The sequence below is a fragment of the Eptesicus fuscus genome, chromosome 3 (assembly GCF_027574615.1).
Source record: "Eptesicus fuscus isolate TK198812 chromosome 3, DD_ASM_mEF_20220401, whole genome shotgun sequence".
NCBI lineage: Eukaryota > Metazoa > Chordata > Mammalia > Chiroptera > Vespertilionidae > Eptesicus > Eptesicus fuscus.
In genome coordinates, this window is record NC_072475.1 from 79,437,798 (window position 1) to 79,448,239 (window position 10,442).

Below are 10,442 nucleotides of genomic sequence, written 5' to 3' on the forward strand. Positions count from 1 at the left end.
GTGTTGTTTAAAGACAACTGGACCAAGAATCAGGAAAATATGGTCTAGCTCAGGTCTTCTACAAATTCTTTGCATAACCATGGTCAAGGCACGATCGCTCTGGATCTCCTTATTGAAGGGGTTTGACTCTCCTGGAGAGTATTATGCTAAACAAAATAAGCCAGTCAGAGAAAGAAAGTATCACATGATCTCACTCATACACTCTTATGTGGAATCTAAAGAACAAAATAAACTAATGAACAAAATAGATCCAGAGACACAGAAGCATGGGACATACTGAAGAATCTCATTGTGAAGGCAGTGGTGAAAGGGTGGAGGGGGTCAATGGGGAAAAAAAGGAGGACATCTATAATACCTTCAACAATAAAGATAAATTTTTAAAAAAGATATCTTTTATTCCTTAGTTCTAAATCTTCAAGGGATGATTTTAAAAATTGGTGGAATCATATTAATAATGAGACAAATTCCAAGATTTTCTTTCTTCCCAAATGCCATGTCTGCAAAGGTTTTCTCATCATCTCTACAATCTCTCTTTGCTAAGTTCAGCATTCAAATAGCCAGGTCAGGAAACAAAAAGAATGGCACAGACTAGGTGGATTCTAGGGTTGTGATGATTTGATGGCTTAAGAGGCCACATAAAAGTTATTGTAGAAATACTTAGTTGCAGGTTAAGGGATCATGTGTTGAATAAGCAAGGTTTGGCCCCAAGCAAGGTCCAGGGACAGAGATTCTGACCCAGTCCAAGGACTTATCCTCTTCTCAGACTCAGTGACAGAAGTCCCCTGGCCTGGGTCAGCTTCATCACTATACAGGCCATTGACTTGTTCGTGCCCTTACCTCCCTCTTTAATAAGATGAAGTGCTGTCCAAAGTCACTTACTGTTCTGATACTCTATCAGTTAAAGAACGTTTGGGCCATAGGATGAAACAAAAAGAAGTCAACTCCTCCTCCCTAAATGTATGCTTTTTAAAAAAAAAATCCATCACATGCATTAGTTTTTATTATGATATACAAGCTGGCATTTTTTAATTGTATGAAATTAATCAACCTGACATCTTGGGATCCTTCCTGTTCTTTTCAGCCTGCTCACTGGAGGCCGGCATTCTTTTGTGCATCACTCAACTCCCAGCTTTATCAGGCCTCTCTTAAAGCCAGGAAAATATTTGTTTTTAAGCACTCTGAATTCCTCTGATTATATAAAATACTTTTTTAAAAGGAAAACCATAAAGTTTTTTTATAGCAAGTAGCAGCATTAGTCAGCACTGGGATATTGCCAGTTTAAGGTAAATCTGTACTAGTTTCCAGGGCTGCAATAAGGAAGTACGGTGGCATAAACAACAGAAATGTATTGTCTTAATCCCAGAGGCTAGTGTCTGAGACTATGTGTGAACAGCATTGGTTCCCTCTGAATCTGTTCCATGCCTCTCACCTAGCTGTGGTGGTTTGTGGAAATATGATATTTCTAGGCTTGTATATGCATCACCTTGATCTCCACCTTCTTCTTTACATGGTATTCTCTATGTGTGCATGTCTTATGTGGAATCTAAAGAACAAAATAAACAAAAAAAAACAATGTCCAAATTTCCCCATTTTACAAGGACATCAATCATATTGAATTAGAGACCATCCAACTCCAATATAACCTCATCTTAAGTAATTCCAATTGCATTAACCTTATTCCCAAATAAGGTCACATTCTATGGTACTGGGGGTTAGGACTTCAATATATTAATTTTTTGGTGGACACAATTCAACCCACTACATATGGTTTTCAATATTCATAGTGTGGAGAAATCACATTAGTGGTATTGGTTTTGCACTTTGTATCAGGGCTCAGTTACCTTGATAAACTTCTATGGAAGGCTCTTGGTTAAATTATGAAGAAAATTATTCTGCTTTCTGTTATTCTGCTACTTCTTTCTGGGTTCTTTTGTCCTTGATGAGCCCTACATCCTTAGTCCTTTAATGTTCTTGCCCTTTAGAATACATATGCAATTCATAATATTAAATTTCTGCCATATCCTTTGTTGCTTTAGGGAACATTTCTCAAATGTCTTTGTTTAGCTTCTTGGCTGGCAGCTTTATCTGATGTGCTTACAGAATAACAAAATATTAGATATAAAAATCATCTGTTTTTTACTTTTCACTCTATCTAAACTGAATTCTTCACCTTCATCAGCAACATCTAACTTGTAAGTAGTTACTATAACCTATTTGTTTTCTTGACTTGTCTCTCAGTACCACCTTACCTAGAAGATACAGTCATCTATTTTAACCACTTTACTTGGAAAAAATATTCCAGATCTGCCAATTCACAGAAACATCTATAACTTATTCTCTGTGAGGGAGTAAGGCAAAAGATGAGAGCTGAAGTTTTATCAGCACTAGACACTTTGCTAGGCACTCTGCATGGATGATCCTATTTGAATCTTACATAACTATATGAGGTATTCTTATCTAAATTTATGAACAAAATAGGGACAAGCTAACAAATTCATTTGTGATCATGACTAATAACCAAGAAGAAAGGGTCTCTGGAGTTCTTTCCATTTCAAGAAGGATTGCTGAACTTTAATAGTATTTTGACTGATAATAATAAGGATGATTATTTTATATTTATTGACCACTTGCTCTATACTAGTTTCAGGTATACAACATAATGATTCAATATTTGTATATATTGCAAAATAATCACAAGTCTATTTAATATCCATCATCACACATAGCTACAATTATTTGCTTGTCATGAGAACTTTTAAGATCTACACTCTTAGCAAGTTTCAAGTATACAATACAGGATTATTAATTACTAGAGGCCCGGTGCACGAAATTCGTGCACAGAGGCAGGTGTACCTCAGCCCAGCCTGCACCCTCTCCAACCTGGGACCCCTTGAGGGATGTCCGACTGCCTGTTTAGGTCCAATCCCATGGGATCGGGCCTAAACGGGCAGTCGGACATCCCTCTCACAACCCAGGACTGCTGGCTCCCAACTGCTCGCCTGCCTGCCTTCCTAATTGCCCCTAACTGCTTCTGCCTGCCAGCCTGATCACCCCCTAACCACTCCCCTGTCAGCCTGATTGATGCCTAACTGCTCCCCTGCCAGCCTGTTTGCCCCTAAATGCCCTCCGCTATAGGCCTGGTCACCCCTAACTGCCTCCCCTGCAGGCCTGGTCACCCCTAACTGCCCTCCCCTGCAAGCTTGGTCCCCCGCAACTGCTCTCCACTGCAGGCCTGGGTCCTCCCCAACTGCCCTCCCCTGATGGCCATCTTGTGGTGGCCATCTTGTGTCCACATGGGGGCAGCCATCTTGTGTGTTGGAGTGATGGTCAATTTGCATATTATTATTTTGTTAAATAGGATAGAGGCCTGGTGCATGGGTGGGGGCCAGCTGGTTTGCCCTGAAGGGTGTTCCAGATCAGGGTGGGGGTTCTCTTGGGGTGTGGGGCGGCCTGGGCGAGGGGCTTGTGGTGGTTTGCAGGCCAGCCACGCCCCCAGCGACCCAAGTGGAGGCCCTGGTATCTGGGATTTATTTATCTTCTACAATTGAAACTTTGTAGCCCGGAGCGGAGGCCAAGGCAGGCCAGGGCTTCAGAAGCTTGGCTCCCTCCATTGCTGGGGGAAACCCTAGCCTCCTGCTCTTTCCAGCTCCATGGCTGCCACCATTTCTGTTTGGATTTATTTATCTTCTATCATTGAAACTTTGTAGCCTTGAGTGGAGGCCTAGGCCGGCAAGGGCAGGCAGAAAGCTTGGCTTCCTCCATTGCTGGGGAAATCCAAGCCTTCCTCCTGCTCTCTGTGGCCGCAGCCATCTTGGTTGGGTTTATTTGCATATTCGCTCCTGATTGGCTGATGGGCATGGCTTGTGGGCGTAGCTTGTGGGTGTAGAGGAGGTATGGTCAATTTGCATATTACTCTTTTATTAGATAGGATAGCTACCATGCTGTACATTGCATGCCCAGAACTTATTTATATTATAACTGGAAGTTTGTATCTTTTTACTATCTTCACCCATTTTGTTTCTCCCCCCCCCCCTTCTCTGTATCTATGAGTTTGGTTATTTATTTACTTTTTTAGGTTACACATATAAGTGATATCATATGGTATCTGTCTTTCTCTGTCTGACTTATTTCATTTAGCATAAGGACTTCAAGGTCCACAAACCCTATTTTATGAGATGAGAAAATAGGAGCTTAAGGAGGTTAAATAGCTTGACCTAAGTTTCATACCCAGGATTTAGTAAAACCTATATTGGAATTCTGCCAGCTTGAATTAAGACCATTCACTTTTAATCACAACTCTATATTTGAAAGTGAAAATATCACACATTACTTTTTACTCAGTCGATTTTTGCAAAACCACTCCCAACTGTCTTTATTAAAATTGCCACTTATAATGACCACATTTAATCCCCATGATTTTTTAAAATTCTTTATTTTTGAAAGTATTACATTCGTCTAATTTCCTCCCCATTTTCCTCTCCCAGCCCGCCCTTACCCCCCAGCCCAGGCCTTCACCCCCTATTGTCTGTGTCCATTGTTTATGCTTATATGCTTACAAGTTATTAGGTTGATCTCTTAATCCCCACCCTTGCTGGCTCCTCCTCCCCTGCCTTCCCTCTGAGTTTGATGGTCTGTTCAATGCTTCTATGTCTCTAGATCTATTTTTGTTTGTCAGTTTATATTTTTCATTATATACCACAAATTAGTGAGATCATGTGATACTTATCTTTCTCTGAATGACTTATTTCACTTACCATAATGCTCTCCATGTCCATCCATGCTGTTGCAAATGGTAAGAGTTCTTTCTTTATTACAGCAGTGCAGTATTCCTTGTGTAGATATACCAGTTTTTTAATCCACTCATCTGCTGATCAGCACTTAGGCTGTTTTCAAATCTTAGCTATTGTAAATTGTGCTGCTATGAACATAGGGGTACGTATATTCTTTCTGATTGGTGTTTCTGATTTCTTGGGATATAGTTCTAGAAGTGGAAAGACTGGGTCAAATGGAAATTTAATTTTTAATTTTTTGATGAAACTTCATACTGTTTTCAACAGAGGCTGAACTAGTCTACATTCCCACCAGCAGTATACTAGTGTTCCCTTTTCTCCACATCATCACCAGCAATTGTCATTTGTTGATTTGTTGTTGATTGCTATTCTGAGAGGTATGAAATTGTACCTCATTGTCGTTTTGATTTACATCTCTTGGTTGAGTAGCGACTTTGAGTGTGTTTTCATATTCTCTTGGCCTTCTATATGTCCGCTTTTGAGAAGTGCCTATTTAGGTTCTTTGCCCATTTTTTTGTTGGATTGTTTTGTTTGTTTTTTCTATTTTATTTTTTAATTTTTATTTTTTAATTTAAATTCTTTATATTGAGGAATGATCCCTCTATTTCCACTCTGCTGAGAGTTTTTATCAAAAAAGTGTGTTGGATTTTTATCTATGCTTTTTCTACATCAATTGCTATGATCATTTGATTTTTATTTTCCAATTTATTTATGTGATGTATTATGTTTATTGATTTGCAGATATTGTACCAGCCTTGCATCCCTGGAATAAATCCCATCTATGTTCACCAGGGCCATTGGCCTGTGATTCTCTTTCTTTGTGGTGTTTTTATCTGGTTTTGGGACTAGGGTAATTCTGGCTTCATAGAAAGAGCTTGGAAATGTTCCTTCCTCTTTTTTTTTAAAATGTGTTTTATTGATTTTTTACAGAGAGTAAGGGAGAGGGATAGAGAACTAGAAACATCAATGAGACAGAAACATCAATCAGCTGCCTCCTGTACACCCCCTATTGGGGATGTGCCCACAACCAAAGTACATGCCCTTGATTGGAATTGAACCTGGGGCCCTTCAGTCCACAGGCCGACACTCTATCCACTGAGCCAAACCAGTTAGGGTGTGTGTTCCTTCCTCTTGAAGTTTTTGGAATAGTCCAAGGAGGGTAGGTTTTAGTTCTTCTTTAAATGTTTGGTAAAACTCACCTGTGAAGCCATATGGACCAGGGCTTTTGTTTGCTGGAAGTTTTTTTTTTAATTTTTTTTTATTACTGCTTCAATTTCCTCAGTTGTTATTGGCCTATTCAGGTTTTCTGATTTTTCCTGATTGAGTTTTGGAAGATAGTATTTTTCTAGTAATATGTCCATTTCACCTAGGTTGTCCAATTTCTTGGAATAGAGTTATTCATAGGTTTTTTTGTTTGTTTGTTTGTTTGTTTTTTACAATTCTTTGTATTTCTGTAGGGTCAGTTGTTACTTCACCTTTTTTATTTCTGATTTTGTTTATTTGGGTCCTCCCTGTTTCTTGGTAAGCCTAGATTGAGGATCATTACTTTTGTTTATCCTTTCAAAGAACCAGCTCTTTGTTCTATTGATTTTTTGTAATTTTTTTTTTGTCTCCATGTCATTTATTTCCACTCTGATCTCTATTATTTCCTTCATTCTACTTACTCTGGGCTGTGCTTGTTGCTCTCTTTCTAATTCTTTAAGTTGTAGGGTTTGATAACTTATTACCATTTTTTCTTATTTTTTGAGGTAAGCCTGTAATGTGCTATGAACTTCCCTCTCAGGATTGCTTTCACTGTGTCATATACATTTTGGATTATTGTGTTTTCGTTGTCATTTGTTTCCAGGATGTTTTTTATTTCTTCTTTGATCTCTTTGGTAACCCAATCATAGTTTAATAGCATGATATTTAACCTTCAAGTATTTGATTGTTTTTGATTGTTTCTATTGTAGTTGATTTCTAATTTTATGCCATTGTGATCTAAGAAGATGCTTGATATGATATCTATCTTCTTGAATTTGAAGAGACTTTGCCTGTGTCCTAATATTTGGTCTATCTTTAAAAATGTCCCATGTGCACTTGAGAAGAATGTATATTCTTTGGCTTTGGGGTGGAATGTTCTGAAGATGTCAATTAGTTCCTTCTGATCTAGTGAGTCAGTTAGGATTGCTGTTTCTTTTTGTTGATTTTTTTTCTAGAAGATTTATCCAGTGATGACAATGGGTATTAAAGTCCCCTTCTATGATTGTATTGTTGTCTATCTCTCCCTTGATATCTTCCAGAAGTTTTTTTTTTTTTTAATGTATTTGGGTGCTCCTGTATTGGGTGCATATATGTTTATCAGAGTTATATCCTCTTGTTTTATTCATCCCTTTAGTATTATGAAGTAGCCTCCCTTATCCCTTGTTATGACATTCACTTTGAGGTCTATTTGGTGAGATATAAGTATTGCTACCCAAAGTTGTTTTCTTTTTTTTTTCAATTTCCCTGAAAAATTGTTTTCCAACTGTTCACTTCCAGTCTGTGTGAGTCCTTTGTTCTGAGGTTGGTCTCTTGTAGACAGCATATATATGGGTCATGTTTTCTTATCTACTCAGCCACCCAATGTCTTTTGATTAGAGCATTTAATCCATTTATGTTTAAGGTTATTATTGATAGGTACTTGTTTGTTGCTATATTTATCCCTTATGTCTGTGTTTCTCTTTCTCTTTCTATTCCTTCTTATTACACAAGTCCATTTAGGATATCTTGCATTGCTAGTTTGGTGGTAATAAACTCCCTTATCCTGTTTTTGTCTGTGAAGCTCCTGATTGCACCTTCAATTTTGAATGATAGCCTTGCTATATAGAGTATTCTTGGATTCAGTCCCTTGCTTTTCATTAGTTTGTATATTTCATCCCATTCTCTTCTGGCCTGATGTGTTTCTGTTGAGAAATTAGTTGATAGTCTAATGGGAGATCCCTTGTAGGTAACTTTTTGTCTCTCTCATGCAGCTCTTAAGATTCTTTCTTTGTCGTTAACAATTGCCATTGTAATTATGGCATGTCTTGGTGGGGGTCTATTTGGGTTCATCTTGTTTGGGACTCTTTGCATGTGTTACTTTTTCCCCCCAAGTAAGGGAAGTTTTCTCTGTCATTATTTCTTTAAATAGGTGTTCTATTCCTTGCTCAGCTTCTACTCCTCCTGGCACCCCTATTATTTCGATGTTGCTTCGTTTCATGTTGTCCCAAAGCTCCCTTAAACTCTCCTCCTGTTTTTTAAGTGTTGCTTTTTTTCCAATTGCTATTCAGATTGGATGTTTTTTTCCTACCCTGTGTTCTAACTCACGGATTTGATCTGCAGCTTCTTCTAGTCTACTGTTGAAACCTTTCATTGTGTTCTTTATTGCAGCTATGTCATTCTTTATTTCCTCTTGATTCTTACACATGTTGGTGAATTTCTTATCCAGACAGTTGAGCATCTTTATAACCATTCTGAATTCTTTCTCTAAAAATTTGCTTGCTTCCATTTCATTTAGTTCCCTTTCTGGCGAGTCTCCCTTTTCTTTCCTCTGGGGATTGTTTTACTGTCTCCCAATTTTTGCTGTCCCTTTGTATGTGTTTCCATGTAATGTGAGTTGCTGTCACTTTCTGGCCCTGGGAACCTCCTTGAGGTCTGAAAGGTTGAAGCCCCTAGTGGTCCAATGTTCCAGGACTCCTTAACCCAGAGGCTGGGTCTGCCTTGAGTCTCATGCTTTTATTGTCTTTGCTCTGAGTTTTATTTCCATCCTCCACCGATCTGGGTCCCTCATTGTTCACTGCATGTGCTCAGAGTCGGAGGGGACAGGTACACAGTTGCTCTGGTGTGTGACTCCCTGTGAGGTTCCAGAGAGCTCTGGTATGCAACTCACTGTGTGGTCTGGATAGGGTGCTGGGCTTGGTCTCATAGTTGATGTGGTCCCAGGAGCTGGGTGGGGAGGAGTGTAAGGTCCCTTTGCCTGGCACTCACCATGTGGGGTCTGGGAATGTGGAGACCTGGAGAGCAGGTTCTAGAGCATGGGGTCCTGGAGCATGTGGTTCAGAAGAATAGGGTCCTGGAGTGTGGGTTTCTAGAGCATGGGGTCTAGGACCCTGGGCAGGGAGGTGTGCTGCAGAAGGTCTCTCTGACCTGCAGTCACTGTGGACGTCTGGGAGCTGGTGGTGAGGTAGGGCTCCACATACTGAAGGTGGTGGTCCCTTGTGAGTTTTGGCTGGCGAGTGGCTCACTGTGTGGGTTCGGGATGGTGTCTGAGGGCAGTCTGGATGTTGGTATGTCTGTGCTCCTGGCCACCACTGCTTACCCCCTCAAGATGGCATGGGCTCTGGGTCAGAGCTGCTGCCCCTCATGATGTCTTGCAGAGTATTGGGCACAAAGCTTATGCTCAATACTTAACTTTCCTTATAAGCAGCCATATAACTGTATCCCTTAAACTTATAGTAAATACAACTGGAAAAGTTATCACTGAGCTGGGCTAGAAAAAAATATTGGAGAATTAGAGACCTATGTTCAAGCCCCAGGTAATACCTGTGATATTAAATTAATTTGCAAATGGAAAAGCTTAATTTTAATGGTTTGGGTTCAAAATGGGTTTTAAACGCATACTTCACATTTTTTTAGTTCCAATCATGTTTTAATTATGTTGGAAAATATCTTCATTTTTGGTTAACAGCAAAGAATACATGGAATGTCAATTTCAGCATAGTGGTTTTGTTTCATGGTATTTAGGAATGCAAATTCTGTGTACCCAGGCTTTGGCACACCTACATATTTTGGCAGGGCAGGGTGTGGGGATGTTTGTGTGTATGTGTGTTTAGTATCAGTGGTCAGATCTAATCTAGTCTGTATATGCCTTCAGAAATACGCCTGGTCTCAGTGTTTAAACATATTAATTATGAAATTATTTGGTAACAAATGTTATCTTCATTGATGTGTGCTTTCTTTCTCTTAACATTTAATTTTTAATTTCAGCCCTTAAAAAATGACCAGTTAATACTTTCAGACACAAAATTGGTAGCAGATGGACTATAGTACATTAGTTATATATTGGAGATCCAAATACAGACAGACCTTGGGTTATGTCGGACTCGACATACATCGTTTCATGGTTACGTTGCCATCTCCCATTTATTTATTAAAAAAAAAAAGTTCCACCATTTCGACGTCTGTACATATGTGCTTTATGTTTTTTTATTTTTTATTTACCACAAGTAAAGGTCAGGAATTGTGATCTTTCTTTTATTTTTTTTTTATTGTTTCACTTCATTACTACTGTGTATGTGCTCCATGTGAGTGATGTAGGCGCTTATGTAGGTGGGTTCCGACTTATGGCAAAAATCACGTTATGTTGCACCAAAGGAATAGATCTCCGATGTAACCCAAGGACCTACTGTAAGCAGGCTTTCTTTAGCTATGATATGATATCTATAGCTCAGTTTTATCCATTAGTATTTTTCAGACATTATGTGAGTATTTACCTGTATCATTTCCTTTAATCATTATAATAACCTTACAAGGTAGGCGATATTCACTACTCTATCTTACAGGTAAGGGATCTGAGGTAGAGAGGCTATGTAACCTGCTCAAAGGCATACAGCAAGCCAGCATTTGAATTCATATAGTCTGATTCCAAAGCTG